General features: G+C 32.2%; 1 protein-coding gene across 2 annotated transcripts in view; it reads left to right on the top strand.

Moving 5' to 3' along the window:
• The first annotated feature begins 11,729 nt into the window (after positions 1-11,729).
• The window catches only part of LOC107439846 (ileal sodium/bile acid cotransporter), a 31,841-nt gene continuing 26,630 nt past the window's right edge, over positions 11,730-16,940 (top strand). The window contains exon 1 of one of the 2 annotated variants that reach the window (XM_016052576.4): positions 11,730-11,929. The gene's annotated coding sequence lies outside the window, so the exon portion shown is untranslated. Of the gene's footprint in view, positions 12,017-16,940 lie in introns of both variants that reach the window. The other variant, XM_016052577.4, reaches the window with a different exon arrangement.

The raw sequence follows: 16,940 nt of genomic DNA, 5'->3' as shown, positions 1-16,940 counted from the left end.
TTTTTTTTAATTATTAACTTTTATATGTTATTATTATGCTTTATATTTTAATTATGCAATTGTAATTTATTTATAATTATCTATTATTGTTTTTTTCCTTTTTTCGGTCATGCACTCTCCTCAAGAGATATTTCCCAATCTTTTTTTTTTCACATGCGGTAACCTGATATGCCCTGCACCCCATCATCTTGGTCCCCTCTTCGGATGGGTCCCCTCTTCCTTTAACTCTTAGCAGTTGACACCTGCGTGGGAGGATTAGGACCTTTTTTTTAAAAAACTTTAAGAGGGAAATAAATAGAACTAGTTCAAAAGTTCATGGTAGGAAAGCGCTTTAGTGGCACAGGAGGAAAATTTCGGTAATGGCAATGTAGTTTTTAATTTTTTGATGTGCCCTCTTTTCCTCCGTGTTTGTAAGTGGAGTTCATAATCTTCCTGGATAAAGATCACGAAATCATGAGAAATAAATATGATTTCAAACGACGTTATTTTACTATATAATAGCGATGTTATTTACGCAATAGAATAGTCGTAGAGGAATATCTTTGTCCAAGATTCACGCTTGTTTATGAATAAAATATACATTCCATTTGATTTACTTATGTTATTATAATATGAAACACGTGTAGGACCATGAAAATTGACCGTGAAAAAAACAGGTGGTATGTGTACGAGCATTAGCATTTTCCTCATACAGTTAGGAAATGTACTTATCCCTTATGCGTTGAAAACACCTCAGCACCTGTACAAATATCACCTTAGAGCTCTAAAAGTGGAGTAAAATTTTAAAAATAAAAAAACACGCATTTATTTTTAGAAATTTTTTTCATCTTAGAATATTTAATTCATGTTCTTAACTTTTCTTTTATCATTTAGATAAATAGTGCGCTTTTAACGCTGCTTAAAGTTTCACCTCACTTTATAATTTTAACGGCAGGTACTGAATTTTTGTTCTTCACCTTGGAAGATGCTGAAAATGTTGCTCATTTAATGTTATCCAGTGAACCTAAGTCACGCAGACGAGCAACATTTCCCACGCTATACTGTCGCAGATACCCTCTCATAGGTTGGGCCAAATTCACACATCACCCACAACAGAGGACAACACACAGAGAGAAACATCCGTGCCGTGAGCGGGATTTGAACCCGCAGCCATTGGCTTCGCAGTCAGGCACACTAACCGCTATAAGAAACTGATCCTGGAACTAATATTTTAAACTTTTTCTAGTAAGAAAATTAATTAAAAAATAGATGAAATATGAAGCTCTAAAGCGATACATATTACAAGAGAATTTGTTCTAAAAATTTTTATTATTCTACTGAAAGAACAGCAGAGTAGGATACTAATATCTGTAAAAGTGAAAAGTCTCATTTTTGAGAAATATTTTTGATATTTTGATAACTTACAATGCTGGAAAAAGAACAAAAAAATCGTAGCAGTAATGTGCAATGATGTACTAAACAGCGCGTGGAAATCAAAGTACTTCTAATGCAACTAAAATAAAATTTTAAACTGAGGGGCTAGGATTCGTGAGATTTTGAATTTTATTACGATAAAAGTTCATAATTTTAATTCAAACTTATTATAAAAGAAAACTTTTTGCTAAAAAACTGCTATGTGACCCTTTAAGTATTGACGTAGTTTTCTATACATCTATACATCTATACATAATAATAAACGCGGCTGTGTGTGTGTCTGTCTGTCTGTCTGTAATCACAATATATCGCCCCAGAAGCCTCGCCAAGGCACGAAACTCGGCACATAATTGTGTTTTGACATAATGAAGAAGTATTTTTTTTCTTTTTCAAAAATTTTGATTAGTTATTTAGTTATCAGTCATTTTGTAAGTCTATGCTTTTCGTCTGCTTTTTCGTCTTCAAAGAGCCATATTCAAAAAACTATTAAAAAATGCATATACTTTTCCCCACTCTTATAAATGTATGCTAATGCGAACCTCACAATTGAAATATTAATTTTCGACAACTTAAACCAATAATATACGAAGGAATTAATAATTTAGTTGTAAAGTTCGTATTAGTTTACATTTAAAGTGGAGAAAAGTTTAACTTCTGTATTAAAAATGTGGCAACATATTCGATACGTAAATAGAACGCTTCGCTTTGATATATTTGTCGCTGTTCATAATTGTTATAATAAGTTTTTCTTCTTCTTTCCACGCTCTATTTTTTTTTTCTTAAGCGAAGACGATAATTTTTATAGCGATATTGTAGTACTTTGTACAACTAAAAATTCTTTTCACAACACTTTAAAAATATTTACTTTATTTTCTTTATATATACAGAGAACAGTCGGCAAAGAATTCGATTAGGTTGAAAAACATTTCGCTAAAAAGGAACGAATTCCAAAAGAAAAAATAAACAACTTAAAGAATAAAAATGCTGATGCCAGCCAATTTTTTGAAAGTTAACTTAGAAAAAACAAACCAAACGATGTTAACAAAATGACGTAGAAAGCGCAACTAGATCAAAATTATACAAGCACAACTAGATCAAATTATAATACCTGAGTACTTGACGTAACAGATATAGAAATAGAATTTGATACCATAAAAAATTATATAGAAATAGAAATTGATACCATAAAAAATTTATTCGTTTTCGTGTTCTTTTCATGCATTTAGCATTTTAGTTTTTTTTTTTCTTAAGCGTTGTAGCGACAGGAACACTTTAATTGTCCACTAATCTTCAGATTTCCGGCTATGTTTTAAAAAACTTTATTTGTGAAAACCTTTAGCTTGGCGGACAGCTGGGCGCCTTTGGCGGCTAGTCTGAAATAAAATCATTAATAATATGAAATGTCGTGATATTATCATGTCGTGATATCATAACTAATATGAAATGTCGTGAGATCATCTAAATTGAATAGAGAGCAATTTTATTACGATCAAAGTTCATAATATTAATTCAAACTTATTATAAAAGAAAACTTTTTTCTAAAAAACTGCTATGTAATCCTTTAAGTATTGACGTAGTTTTCTGAAATAAAATCATCAATAATATGAAATGTCGTGATATTATCATGTCGCGATATCATAACTAATATGAAATGTCATGAGATCATCTAAATTGAATAGAGAGCAAGATTCAAAATAAAAATAATTAACTTATCTTATTATAGCAAAAACTGTAAAGGCATCTCTTTCATTTTAGTATATCAATTAACATAATTTCATTAATTTATCAATTTTCATTTGTTTTAAAAACGCATATCATTAAAAAGTGTTCATTGAATACTTTAAATTTGGTAATTATTGGTATAATTTGCATTAGGCATAGGCGGCATAGTTTGATGAAATGGGTGTTTAAGAACTTGACTAACCTTCTCAGATCCCCAATTTAAATCCCATAAATCACATTTTGGGTGAATTAGAACGTATATTGCGTATCAAACCAAATCTACCATCATCACTGTCAGCACTCACTTCAGCCATGGTGGACGCCATAAAGTCAACATGTCCAACTATCAAAAAGTGGTGGAAAATCTCCTAAGATGTTTGCAGACTGTTATCGATTCAAAATAAGGACCGCAACATCATATTAATATATGCCTAAGGACTCATCATTTCCGTACCACTTGGTGTCCTGATACTTTTGATCAAATAGTGTGTGTGTTACTGTGATTGACCGAAATTAGTGACTGTTGACTTCCACCGGTGAACGTTGACAGTCACATACCGTAAACCGGGGCGAGTCTACCCATCCAGAGGCGAGTCTACCCATTTTAGTTTTATTTAATTTTCACTATTTTAATTTGCAAAAAAAAATTTACCGACGGAGGACTTAGTTCAGACTCTAAGGAAGATGGCGCTTTAGTAGTTTGATCCGTTTTTATTTATTTGGTGTCTTTTTAACCGACCTGTTCAAACGTCTTTTGAGAGATTTGTATTGAAAATCAGCAAACTTTTAGTTGGTGCTCCGTAAGTATATTATTATTATTACTATTTTCACTTTGGTTAAGTGATAAACTTATCTAAGACTAAGATAACATTAATTTTATATGGAAAAAAAAAACAAAAAGAATGTAAGTCTTGCTGTTGTAAACAAAAAAGCCAGAATTCGCGGGGCGAGTCTACCCATTCGTATTTAGTTTTAATAAAGCATAATAATATAATTTAGAACTTTGTTTATATTGAAATTAAGTCATTTTAAATGAATTTGAGTATATTATTTTAATTCTGCATTGATAAATTTATCATTAATAAGAAAATGTATAGGTTAAATATAAATGTAAATATAAAATATGTTTATTTTATCTATTTTTTCAATTTTTATATTACAAAATTAACTTTTTTTATTTAATGCAAGTTAAATAAATTATTATTTATTATCTCAGATGGTTCGAAATTATATTCGCAAAACAAATGGATTTAAATGTTACAAAAAAATGCCACCTGAGATGGAAAAAGCTATCCAAAGGATAAAAGCCAAACAATAACAATATTAATTTTAATTTGTTTTTATCAACAATAATCAGAAAAAAATGCTGTTTTATAATGTTAATGATTATAAAAACAAAACTGTGATCAAAATGTGATAATCGATCAAATACTCAATTTGTGATATTTTATGAATAAAAACATGGAATACATAATAAAGTTATGAATTTTACTTCGTAAATATCTTATATAGTAACTAAAATAACAATTTAATAGTAAAATTTGATTATTTACAATGTTAACATTCATTTTAGTAGAATGGGTAGACTCGCCCCATACGAGAGATTTGTCAGCAGTTCTATAAAAATATACAGTAACAGCGTAACTGTTAATATTTTCTAAAATCGATTTCACAGCTTTAAAGAGGGATAAATAGCGATTCCGAAACACCTATTAAAAGCCTTTTTTCTTCAACATTTACAAAAGTTTGACCACTTGAAAGTTAACAAACTGAAAAAATGGGTAGACTCGCTCCGGTTTACGGTAGTCACTTTGGTAATTGTCAGAAATACGTACCAGGCCTAGTTAAGAGCCACTGCACGGTATACATTTGCCCGGTATATCCTACGTCCTTGTTTTTTAAGGTACAGTGCCACTGCCCGGTATGCCCTACATCAATGTTCCTTAAGGCCAGTTGCCACTACCTACTATGCATTTATTCGGTACTCCGAACACTGATGTTTCTCTAAATCTATCCTCAGCAGATATTAAAATATTGAATAAATATAATAATATTAATGACTAATTTAATATCAAATCGGATATAACGAATACTTCGGACATTCACCAAAGCGACTATGTGATTGTAGACATTCACCGGTGAAAGTCAACATTCTCCTGATTTCGGCCATTCTCGGTAACATCTACTTAAAGTGACCGGAAGTCCTCAGATATTGAAAACAGTTCTCAAATTTCATGAATTATCCTCAAAAACTTTCAAAATTCTCTGAGGACAGAAAATTTTACCAAATTTTTACATATGTCCTCAAATATCCTTGAATTTTCCCGAAAACATCTCATCTTTTTCAAATGCCGTGAAATATCAAAACAATCAGAAATGCTCTTGTTTTTTAAACAAGCTAGTTATATCTTATTGTGAATACAAACGAAAAGCAAAAAAACACCCTGTTGAAACCAACAAATGAAAACGCAATACTTGACTTAGCCAAAAATAAAACAAATTATAATTTCACATATGATTTTTCAAAACTGCTTAGCAATGAAGATAGTTCTGCATCTGATATTAGTTATCAATTAAAAAATAATGTTTGCAACACACATAAATTAATATTTTCCATAAATGCTTGGTTGCCCTCAAATTGTAAAATTTTTCGAGAGTGTTTCGCTGATTTGTCCTCAAATCATGGTTTATAAATGTGGTCAACTTATGTACTTCAAAGTAATTTTAAAATAAAAAAAAGTTTCGGTCGAAAATTATTATGTGACCCTCATTTAAATATGAACCATACCATAATTACTTAAAAAAAATATCAGTATATTAATAAAATTTATAGTATGGTCATTAAAATTGAATCGCAAAGTTTAAAGCGAAACTAAATCAAATGTGTTAAGCATTACAAAATATAAAGGTTATAAAACTTTTCAGTTTCAAAATAGTTTAATATATTAATTTTTTAAAGGTACACTAAAATTGGAAAAAACTTAGAGGCCCATTTCTTAATTTGGTAATAATTCGACAATTATATTAAAAAGTAATAATTATATTGCAAATTAATTGTAAAAATGCAATGGTGTCCTACAATATTAATCATAATTTACTAAGAAAATCGTACTATATAAAAATAAAGATATAAATTGATTAAAATTGAATAGTTGGTAAAGTATTAAAAGAAGATATGCAATCCCATGTCGTGACAATAAAAAATAACACGATTTTTACTTTTGTGAGCATGAAGGAAATTAATTTTATTTGTTTTAATTTGGCATTAAGATATTTCAGGTGCAGATATGTTTTTATAAAAACATTATTTTTGACCTGCATCTATATATATATTTCTCTTACACGGCACAAAAAAAGCCTCATTACAACTCCCCGAATGGCAACGTTAGAAAATCGACCAATGATTGCTGCTAATAATGTCACATGCCAAATCTAGCTCAGGTGGCTCAACATATAGCGCTTTTAAAAACGGAAACAATAACCAGAGTGAGCATTGTCAGGTTGTTCAATTCAGATTCATGCCCTAAAAACATGATAATAAAATTTAATGCCATCTAAAGGACTCTGTAATGGCACTAGATTAATTGTTACAAACTTGCAGCGTAATTTAATTGAAGATAAACTGATTGATGATGATGAAGCAGGTACATTTTTCATTCCGAGAATACCTCTAATCCCCTCTGATAACAACGTGCCGTTTTCTTTTAAGAGAGAACAATTTCCTATTAGGCTGGCCTTCTTCATGACTATAAATAAGTCACAAGGTCAGACTTTTGAGAAAATCAGTTTAGTATTGACTAAACAAGTTTTTAGTCATGGACAACTTTATGTTGGCCTGTCAAGAGTTAAGTCATTTGACAGCCTTTCAGTAATTGCTCCAAGATGCCAAATCTATAATTGTGTTTTCAAAGAAATTCTAAATGATTAGTGTTAATTTCTTAGAGCTTTGCAGAAAAAAAATGTTTTTTGGAAAAAATTTAATTGAAACTTCTATTGGCAGTAGGCAAGGGGAACTGCCAAAATCAAAACTCCCCGATTAGAAATGCAGCATGGCGACCTCCACGTGGTATTTCTCGGGTAATGCCAACAGCCATGCATTTTAATTTATTGTATGTAAAACATCCTTATTTTGTTCTAAAGCGTTATGTACTTTATGACAAATGTTAATTAATATAGAAATTGATTTCAATAATGCTGTTCACCAAAAAATATTTCATTTGGCGATAAAACAAATTTTTCTGTTCGTGAAAATGAAAGACTTTTTGAGGGTTATTATCTCACAAGGAAAAGTTAGGGTTTAAAGTTTATATTTTTGGTACTTACGTATTAACGCAACCAGGCCAAAATTCGCATAAATTGCCAAATTTGGCGACCCTACATACGGCAACCCTACGTGTTATACGTGGTTTTTCGTAAAGAAATTATTTTGCTTACTGGTTAGATTGAATGCCGCGAAATACTTTAACTATGGGTATTTGGAATCTGCCTGCGAGTGAAAAAGATGCTGTTGAATTGTTACAGGGATATGGAATTATACCGAACGAACGTACTTGTAAAAATTCTCATAAAATGAAACTGTATTTTGGAAAGCAAATCTTCTGGAAATGTAACGTCGAAGAGTGCAATCAACACTTGGGTGTGAGAACCGGAAATTGGTTTGAAGGTAGCCGAATTTCATTTGTGACAGCGGTGCGCTTCATTTATTGTTGGTGTAAAAAGTTAACCTCAATTAAATTTTGTGCAGAAGAGGTGGGAAATGCTGACAAAACTGTTATAGATTGGAACAATTACATGCGGGAGATATGTGCCCTTGAAATGGATGAAAAAGAAAGAAAGCAAATAGGTGACGTAGGACTTATTGTGGAAATAGACGAAAGCTTATTTGTAAAAAGAAAAAATAACGCTGGGCGTGCACTACCACAGCAATGGGTTTTCGGCGGAATTTGCCGAGAAACGAAAGAGACTTTTTTGGTTACTGTACCTAACAGAAGCGCCGTTGCCTTCATGAAAAAAATTTACGAAAATATCAAGGAAGGAAGCATTATTTATTCGGATTACTGGAAAGGATACAAGACAAGTGAGATGGAAAATGCTGGATTTCCGCATGGAACTGTTAATCACAAATATAACTTCGTGGATCCCGACGCGGGCGTTCACACACAACATGTAGAGCTCATGTGGGGCTCAGCCAAATGGCTCAACAAAAAACAGAGAGGAACAGCCCGTCATCATCTTGACTCATACCTTATCGAATTTATATGGCGCCAAGCTCAAGCTGTTAATGGCGAAGACGGTTTTCAATCAGTGCTAAAAGCAATAGCCGAAAGATTTCCGCCGAAAAAATAATTCTGCAACTTATTCAAATCCGAAACCGGAAGGGTTTAATTGCTATTTTATATTTTAAAACAAAATAATATTAAAAAAACTGTATTAAAAATTATATGTAATTAATAAATGTACATTTTCTTTCTATTCATACTTTCTTACTCAAACTTACAAATCGCGCCAACCTGGTTGCGATAATACGTAAGTACCATATTTTTAAATAATAAAATTTTTTTCTAAAACTTTCAGAATTTCTAGCATTAACTAATTTATTATACACATTTAGTTGAATTTAGGTGAGTAACTGCAATATTTGATAATTTATTTTGCTAATATGCTTTTCATATAGCTAATGTTTTGATTTTTTCACCATGTACAATCTAAATAGCTAATATACTTTTTTAAAAGCCAATAAGAGCATTGATAGAATTCTTCTGCATAAGTACAATACTATGTCTTTGATGATAATATACTATGTTTTTGTGCTAGAGCATTATGTTCATTGGCGAGCGAGCGCAGCGACCCATGGTTCACGGCGTGAACCACATAGGATTGCGTAGCAATTCTCGGGGGTTGGCGAGCGTTAGCGAGCAGGGGGCGGAGCCTCCTAGTATTAAATTATTCCATATGCCACGTCTAAAAGAAGACCATTGATTTACCCAGATACCTAATTTTTTTTAAGTTTTAGAAATTGCAAAGGTAACAAAAAATTTCCTTTGATTGGTTAATTACTGTTTATTAATACATTATTTATTTTTTATTAATTTTACAGAAATATTAGATTAATTTTTTCCGTCGAATATTTTTAATAGGTTATTCTAAATTTGGTTATGAATGGATTTTGATACTAAAGCCTCGACGCAGTGGCGCAAAAGTGATAACTTTTGAATGGATAGTGACCAGACTTGACCTTGTTAGTTGACCTTTCGGGGAAATTGACTAAAAATCATTGTGAAACCTCATGATCCATGATAAACAATCGCTTTATCTCATTTATTTATATTTTACGAAGTTCAAACAAAAAAGTCAAATTTTTATCAATTAATGTCTTTTTTCTTCAATTTAAAATTGCTTCTCCGCACTTCCTTCAAACTTTGGTCAGGTGGAAATCCTTATTCAATGTCTTATTAGTATTAAAATCAGATAATTTTCAAAAATGACGGCTAAAGGGCTGCCTCCAAACTATTAATTGAACAAGTCGATTTCTACTGAGACTGAAAACTTTTATGTTATCTTAGTGCAAGTTTGGTACACATTAGATTATAAATATTTAAAAAAATTTGCTTAAGAGACTAGAATTTATGTTATCTTAGTGCAAGTTTGGTACACATTAGTTAATAAATATTTCAAATCATTAGATTAAGAGACTAGAAAACTTTGCGTTATTTTTTTAGAACAAGTTTGATGCGCATGAATCAAAAAATATTTTAAAAACGTTAGAATAGAAAATAAAATAGTTTTATGTTAGGTAGAACAAGTTTGATACGCATTAAATTATAAAGATTTAAAAGCATTAGATTAAATGACTCGAAAAAAACATTGCTATTTTCTTAGTATAAGTTTGATACATTAGACAATAAATATTTAAATGCATTAGATTCAGCAATTAAAATATTTTGTATTATCTTCTTGGAGCAAGTTTGATAAAGCATTAAACAAAAAGGATTTCAAAGTAATAGGTTAAAAGACTAGAAAATTTTGTTATCTTAGTCCAAGTTGGATATATTATATGATGGGTAGGTAGTTCATTTACGTCGCACTAGAGCTGCGCAATGGGCTATTGGCGACGGTCTGGGAAACATCCCTGAGGATGATCCGAAGACATGCCATCGCAATTTTGATCCTCTGCAGAGGGCATTGCTCTTCTGCTTTGGTAACCCGACGACTTGCGCTCGAAGTCGAGCACTTAACGGCAGAACAGTTCAACGAGGACCGATATCGCACACCCATTGATCCCTACGCAGGCTGATCAAAGTCGTCACCCATCCGCTTACTGACCGCAGTATTTACCATGTTGAACATTTCTTAATTTCGCAAGAAATAGATAATTCAATATTTGTCGATATAATCAACAGAGTCTCCTAGACACAGCGGTCTTGCTGATTCACGAAATGTTTTGTATCGTAAAGGTAGCAGGTTCGTATCTCGCCGCAAGATTGGATGTATCCGTATGATGACCTTCTCTAACTTGTGTAATCATATCTTCTACTTGACATGAGCTTATAAAGGCACTTTTTAAGGAGCAGTAGTGGTAGTACTTTATGTCGCACTAAAGCTGCACAATTGACAATTGGCGACGGTCTGGAAAACGTGTCTGAGAGTGATCCGAAGACATACCACAGTTTTGATCTTATTCAGAGGAAATGGCTCTCTTGCTTTGGAAGTTTAACAATGGCCAATACCGCGCAACCTCGGTTTCTTTGCAGGGTGATTAAGTTGTCACACACACTCCTTCACAGAATGCTGCCAGAAAGCGGTAATCTACTGGGTAGTCTACTGAGGTAATCTACCCATTCACAGAATGCGGTAATCTACTGGGAACCATGCCTTACGAACAATCCTCTGTGGGAAATGTAATGAGCAAAAAGCCTACAGATGCATCTGTAACAATGAATGAATAAATGAATAATAAACACAAAAAGAGTCTTCCAAGTAAAGCAGTCTTACAATCCACAAAATGCTCTGTAGCATGGAGATAGCTAGTTCGAATTCTACCGTAACCCTGACTGCAGCTTTGCAATTCTTTGCTAACTTTTCTATTATTCAACATCTTATATATTATTCAACATGAAAAGGGCTCATAAACCTTACTTATGCATTACATACTTACCTATGTATCTGTAGCAATGCAAGTTTACTCCCAAACTTACATATCTTTCTTTAACAATAAATAAACAAATAAAATAAACACAAAATGGGGCCAAACTCAATGTAGCGACGGAGGTAAGTTGATCCGAATCCAGTCATAACTCTGGTTGTATCTTCGTGCTGTCCTTCTCTGAATTATACTATTCGTCTTTATACTTGACAAAGGCTTATACATCGTATTTAAGTAATTAAGCACACCTGCATATATGTGTACCACTAAATAAACAAACACGGGGACCTACCTGACCGACTGGTATTGCCCGTCAAACGCTCTGCAAAGCATGGAGGTAGTGGGTTCGAATACCCTGGATGTATCTTCGTGCTGTCCTTCTATGTATTGTGCTATCTGTGCTATCTAAGGTTTATAAGCCTAAATTGAGTACACAAGCCTGCAAATGTATATAATTCCAATAAACAATAGATAAACACAAAATTAGTTTCACCTTGTTTAAAAAAGCTTATTTTAAAATTTTACTGGCAAAAGTTTAACTTACTATGTTTTTAATGATGGTAGAACATATACAAATTAAGCAGACTTTTTTGGCTTTTTTATTCGACTGTGAGGATATAATGATTCCTACATGATGAATTGTGGATTAGGGTAAGTGTTTAAAATTTTGATATTTAAAATTTTGATCGTCATTTCAAAGCAAATAGCTATCTGAATATACACCAGACAAATAACTAGGTAACTTTTTTAAACATATCTCTGTAATTTTATTTAAAATTTAAAAAATTTTCATGTTATGTCTGAAATGAGTGTCTAAAATGATTTAATCTAATGTATTAAAATTTCTGGTTATAAGACTACCAAAATCCCGATACTATTTTACGATCATTGTGTACAATTATATTTCCTTTTACTCAAAATGTAACGGTTTACTTTTTATTAGAAAAATGCTTGCACAGTTCCTCGTATTTAGATGTCATATGTAATCAATATATTTTGCAGCAAGTAAAGATGAATATTGTATTAAAGATTGAGCTTGTTACTAAAATAAAAATATCCATTCATTCATTTTCTCTTTACATAAATTTTTAGAACAATTTTATTTCTCTCATCCGTTTCTCTCAGTTTTACGAAATTGAAGAAAAGCATAGTGAACAAAAAAAAAATCAGTACTTAATAGGTAACAAGATATCCGAAAAAATATTTAATTAAAAGAATTTAATAGCAATAAAGTGGACAGATTCTGTCGGAAGAAATAAGAAAATTTCGGAAATGAAAATATTGCCTATATATTTGGAATTTCCCATAATTATCAAATTTAACTACACTTCTAAAAATTTTGATTTACGTTGAACCACAATATCGTTTACAAGCTTATTGTTCAATTTGAGCTTTATTATTGAGCATATTATCTCTGCTTAAATTCGATGCAAGTTCTGCGTTGCTTTTAATTTTGCCGAATGGAACCGCTGACTGTTAAAACCCTCTATGCATAAGCCATCTATCAGGTTACCTACAGAACCATTTTAAAAACAAAAGATGCTGTGTGAATTGCAAATTTACGAACGAGAGAAACATAACTAGCTTAAAGATTGACCATAGCTCGTTGATTCCTATTCGTCCCTCTGTCAAAAGAGTGTATAGTCTACTCAAAAGGACGATTGCTTACGCCTTAGTATTACTGTTCCTTTATATCAACCATCCACTGTTGCCTAACTGAACTTTTAGATGCGTTTTTTACCCATTTTTTTCTTTTAATGAGTTATGGCTTAAGGCCGGGATAGCCTGGCTGGTAGGGCACTGGGCCCATGTCCAAGAGTTCGTGGATTCGATCCCAGTAGGCCGATGACTCCCCGTGTAGTAAATGGTGACTGATGCACGTTAAATCTGTCGAGTCACGAAATCCTCCATGTTCATAACAAATCAATATCTCTGGGGGTACTGATCCAGGAGTTTCCTTGTCTTCTGGATTGGTTCAAAATTACAAGGCTACGAAGTTGAACATTAGTAGTCGTAAACCCAAAATTTGGGTGTGCTGTTCAACGACGGATATAAAATAAAATAAAATGAGTTGTGGTTTAATTTTTAATGAGTGATTTTTCTACTTGAAATTGTTGTTGGAATTATTTAATAAGTGTTGGTTCATGGCAGGACCTTTCGCGCGCAGGTCGTCGGGCTACTGAAGCGGGGGTGCCATCCCTTCCGCAGAGGATCAAAATTGTGATGGCATGTCTTCGGATCGTCCTCCGGGATGTTTCCCAGACCGTCGCCAATAGCCCATTGTGCAGCTCTAGTGCGACGTAAAGTAACAACAACAACAACAACAATCATGGCAGGACTTGCGGTTTTGCCAGCAAGAGTTATGCCTGTGGTTCATAGTGTGGTCATTAGCTCACTGCTACCAGCCCGGAAATTGGCAGGTTGACTTATGACAAGTAATGCCGTGGCACAGTGCGTTTTGGGGCTAGAAGTGTTTTGCTCACGTGCCTGTTCTTTCTATCGATCTGCTCAAATTCGTGCAAATTCTTTGGCTCTATTTTGTTTAAGGAATAGTGTTGATGGGTTGAAATGTTTAAAATCAAATAGTTTTTACATTTTTAGCATTATGTAATATTTTTGAATAGGCAGAAGACACGGCATCTGAAAATGTTAAAACTTATTTAACCTCTTGGGATCCAATGTCCAGTAGATTGGACACATTTTAGAATAATTTTAACACTCAAAAAATCTTTTATAATTTTTTTTTCTGTTTGTATGCCTTAACAAATTGATTGTCTTTGTTAAATTATAGTTGGTTTACTCTCGCTAGTCAGAAATTTTCATCGCAGTGAAAAATTATTTGAAAGACACGAAATTTGATTCAAGTAACCTTTTGGGCAGTTATATGACAAATAAATATTTTATCAAGTATCCTATGATATGTAAAAAAAAAATGCTAAAAATTAAAATTTAACATTTTATGCTGTATTAATAACACTAGGGAACAAATTTCGTTGCATTAATACAAATATTTTTTGTTGCATTTATATAAATTTGTATTTGTACAAAAACATAATATATATGTTCTTGCCTAAGCTACGTGTGGAAATTTCAAATTTCTAATTAGTTTTGCTTCCAAAGTTACAGAGTTTGTTTGAATGACAGATTTAATCCATTTTTTGTTGAAATGTACAAGTTAAAAAAAAAAATTTATATATAGCAGGGGAGAGCGCAAATGTTGCGACAAACTTCTAAGGGAGTTAGAGCACATCATCAAGGCTAAACTGCATAGGAACCCATACCGAGAAACGTCATCGTACACAACTAGGGGCCCTTCCTTGTTGTGACTTGTTCAAAAGTACAGGAAGAAACAGTTTATTATATAAAAGCAACCCTTGCTGTGCATGATGATAACTCAGGACATGGGTTCCTATGCAATTTTAGTCCTGATGATGTGCCCTAACTCCTCCAGAAGTTCATCGCAACATTTACGCAATCCCTGCTATATATAACGTTTTTAAACTTGTACATTTTGACAAAACAATAAACTAAGTCATTTAAGCAAACTCTTTAGCTTTAGGAGCAAAACTAATTTTACATTTGAAATCAGTGATGCGGAAGTACTATGCGTTAAAAAATCATCTCGTGCAATAGAAGAAAAAAAAATTTCCCCAGTGTAATCATTAAAAATAATGGTTAAGCTTTATTAATAAAATTTTTGTTTAAATTTTATCGCATTCATGAGTCTCGGGTCTCAGGATTACGTTTTGTTACATTTCCTTACGCTAAATAATAAAGAAAGAAAATTGAATTTTTTTTCCCCTCGTAGACCTCTTGAACCAGTGCTTGTGGTTGCCTCATCGTCTCGCCCTGTATTAATGTATTTGTATTAATAATGTATGTGAATGCGTCATAATGTAATTTCAGAAGAGTAACAATCAATTGATATTCACAAGAGACGTACCTTGACATAACCTTAAATCCGTCGCATTGTCCGTGGGACTGTTTTCACTCATTTTTTACAATTGTTATCCACTAAATTTGAAAATAAAAAATACTATCCTATTAAATTATATGTGCATCAAATCAAACTAAAGAAATATTTATAGAAAAACAATACTTTATGACTTTTATTATTTTTATGCTAATGAGAACCAAAACAATATGGAAATGAATGAAGGAAAACTGGATCCTATCACGTGATTTCCCGGCCAATAAAAATGTAGCGTTAAACGTTTAACGCAACCTTGATGGAAGTCGCATAAGAAGTATAACTTCAAAAAGATGTAATTTCTTTTTTAAAAAAAGTTGTTATATGGATTTGAATGATTGTTTAGAATTGGGTATAATATTAAAAAAACACAACTACTTCCACTTAGTAGGAATAACATTTACCATGACGCAATGCTAAATTCTATGCCACTATCCACATAAATCAATTATTAATCAAAAATCGAATATCAATTACTTTTCTTTATAATGCAATAAAATCTGGCGAGCAGCTACTTAAACGATCAAACACTTCGTTTGTTTATTTGTGGCTTGAAGTTAGGCTCGCAGAAAATGCCGTTCATGGGTTAAATTTAGTAGGAATAACACAACCTGTGACGTAGGCTATAGTATACCCAGTTCTTAGAATTTTGTGCATTTGCAATGTACCTAAGTTAGAAGCGAGCGAAACGAATAATATAAGATTGCGTAGAAATTTTCGGGGGTTGGAGAGTGTTAGCGAGCAGGGGGAGCAGCCCACTAGTAACTAATTATTACTTTTCGCTTAAAACAGCCAGATATATTTAAACATGATTTTTTTTTTTGAAAATATAAAGCATTGTTTTTCATAGCAACGTTTATGAACCTTGAAGGATAAATATCACTACCATTTTAAGAGGGTCAGAAATGTTTCTACTTCAATATTTCAAGAACTGTTTATTCAGTTGGAAAACAATTCTTTTAACGAGATTCTAGGAATAAAATAAAAAAAAATATTTTGTTTTCCCTCGTATCATCGTACCAGGAACTTACACTCAGTTACGACTTTTTAATGCCGTCACTAACGGCATTTTATTGTTTAACATTGAACTATGTATTATTATATTGCTTTTTTCCTAAAAAACACTAAATTTCATTAAATTTAATTGATTGATTGTAATCTCAAATCGATTTATCGATGAGTCGTACGTGATATATAGATTCAGAACATTTCTTTCCATAATACAACAATTATTCATTATTTTAAAATCGCGAATATGTTAACACGGTGGTATGCAAAAAAAATAATGTGGTTAAGAATTAATTTAGAGCTATAAATATAAAGGATCAGCTATCATTATCTTATTAAATTACAAATGAAAAATATACAGGCCACATCAGTAGGATGCATGAAGATCAGACCACTAGGCACTTGAAGAAAATTTGAGATGGTTAAATGGCTAGATATTTTATTTTATATTCGTCGTTGAACAGCCGACCCAATTTTGGGTTTATGACAACTAAAGTTCAACTCCTACTCATCGTCTTGCATTCCAAGACTAGCTACCATAAGATATTTATAAAATTTTAGGGTAACAACGGATAAATATTTGAAAACGGTTATTAATACATTTTATTATTTGATTAATTATTATTTTATAACAAGTGTTTGGTAAATAACTCTTAAAGCTGCAAGCTTGTAATTTTGAACCAA

This window comes from Parasteatoda tepidariorum, chromosome 6 (assembly GCF_982258835.1).
Source record: "Parasteatoda tepidariorum strain Cologne lab strain chromosome 6, Ptep-v5.0, whole genome shotgun sequence".
NCBI lineage: Eukaryota > Metazoa > Arthropoda > Arachnida > Araneae > Theridiidae > Parasteatoda > Parasteatoda tepidariorum.
This window is presented reverse-complemented; position numbering and strand designations above follow the sequence as displayed.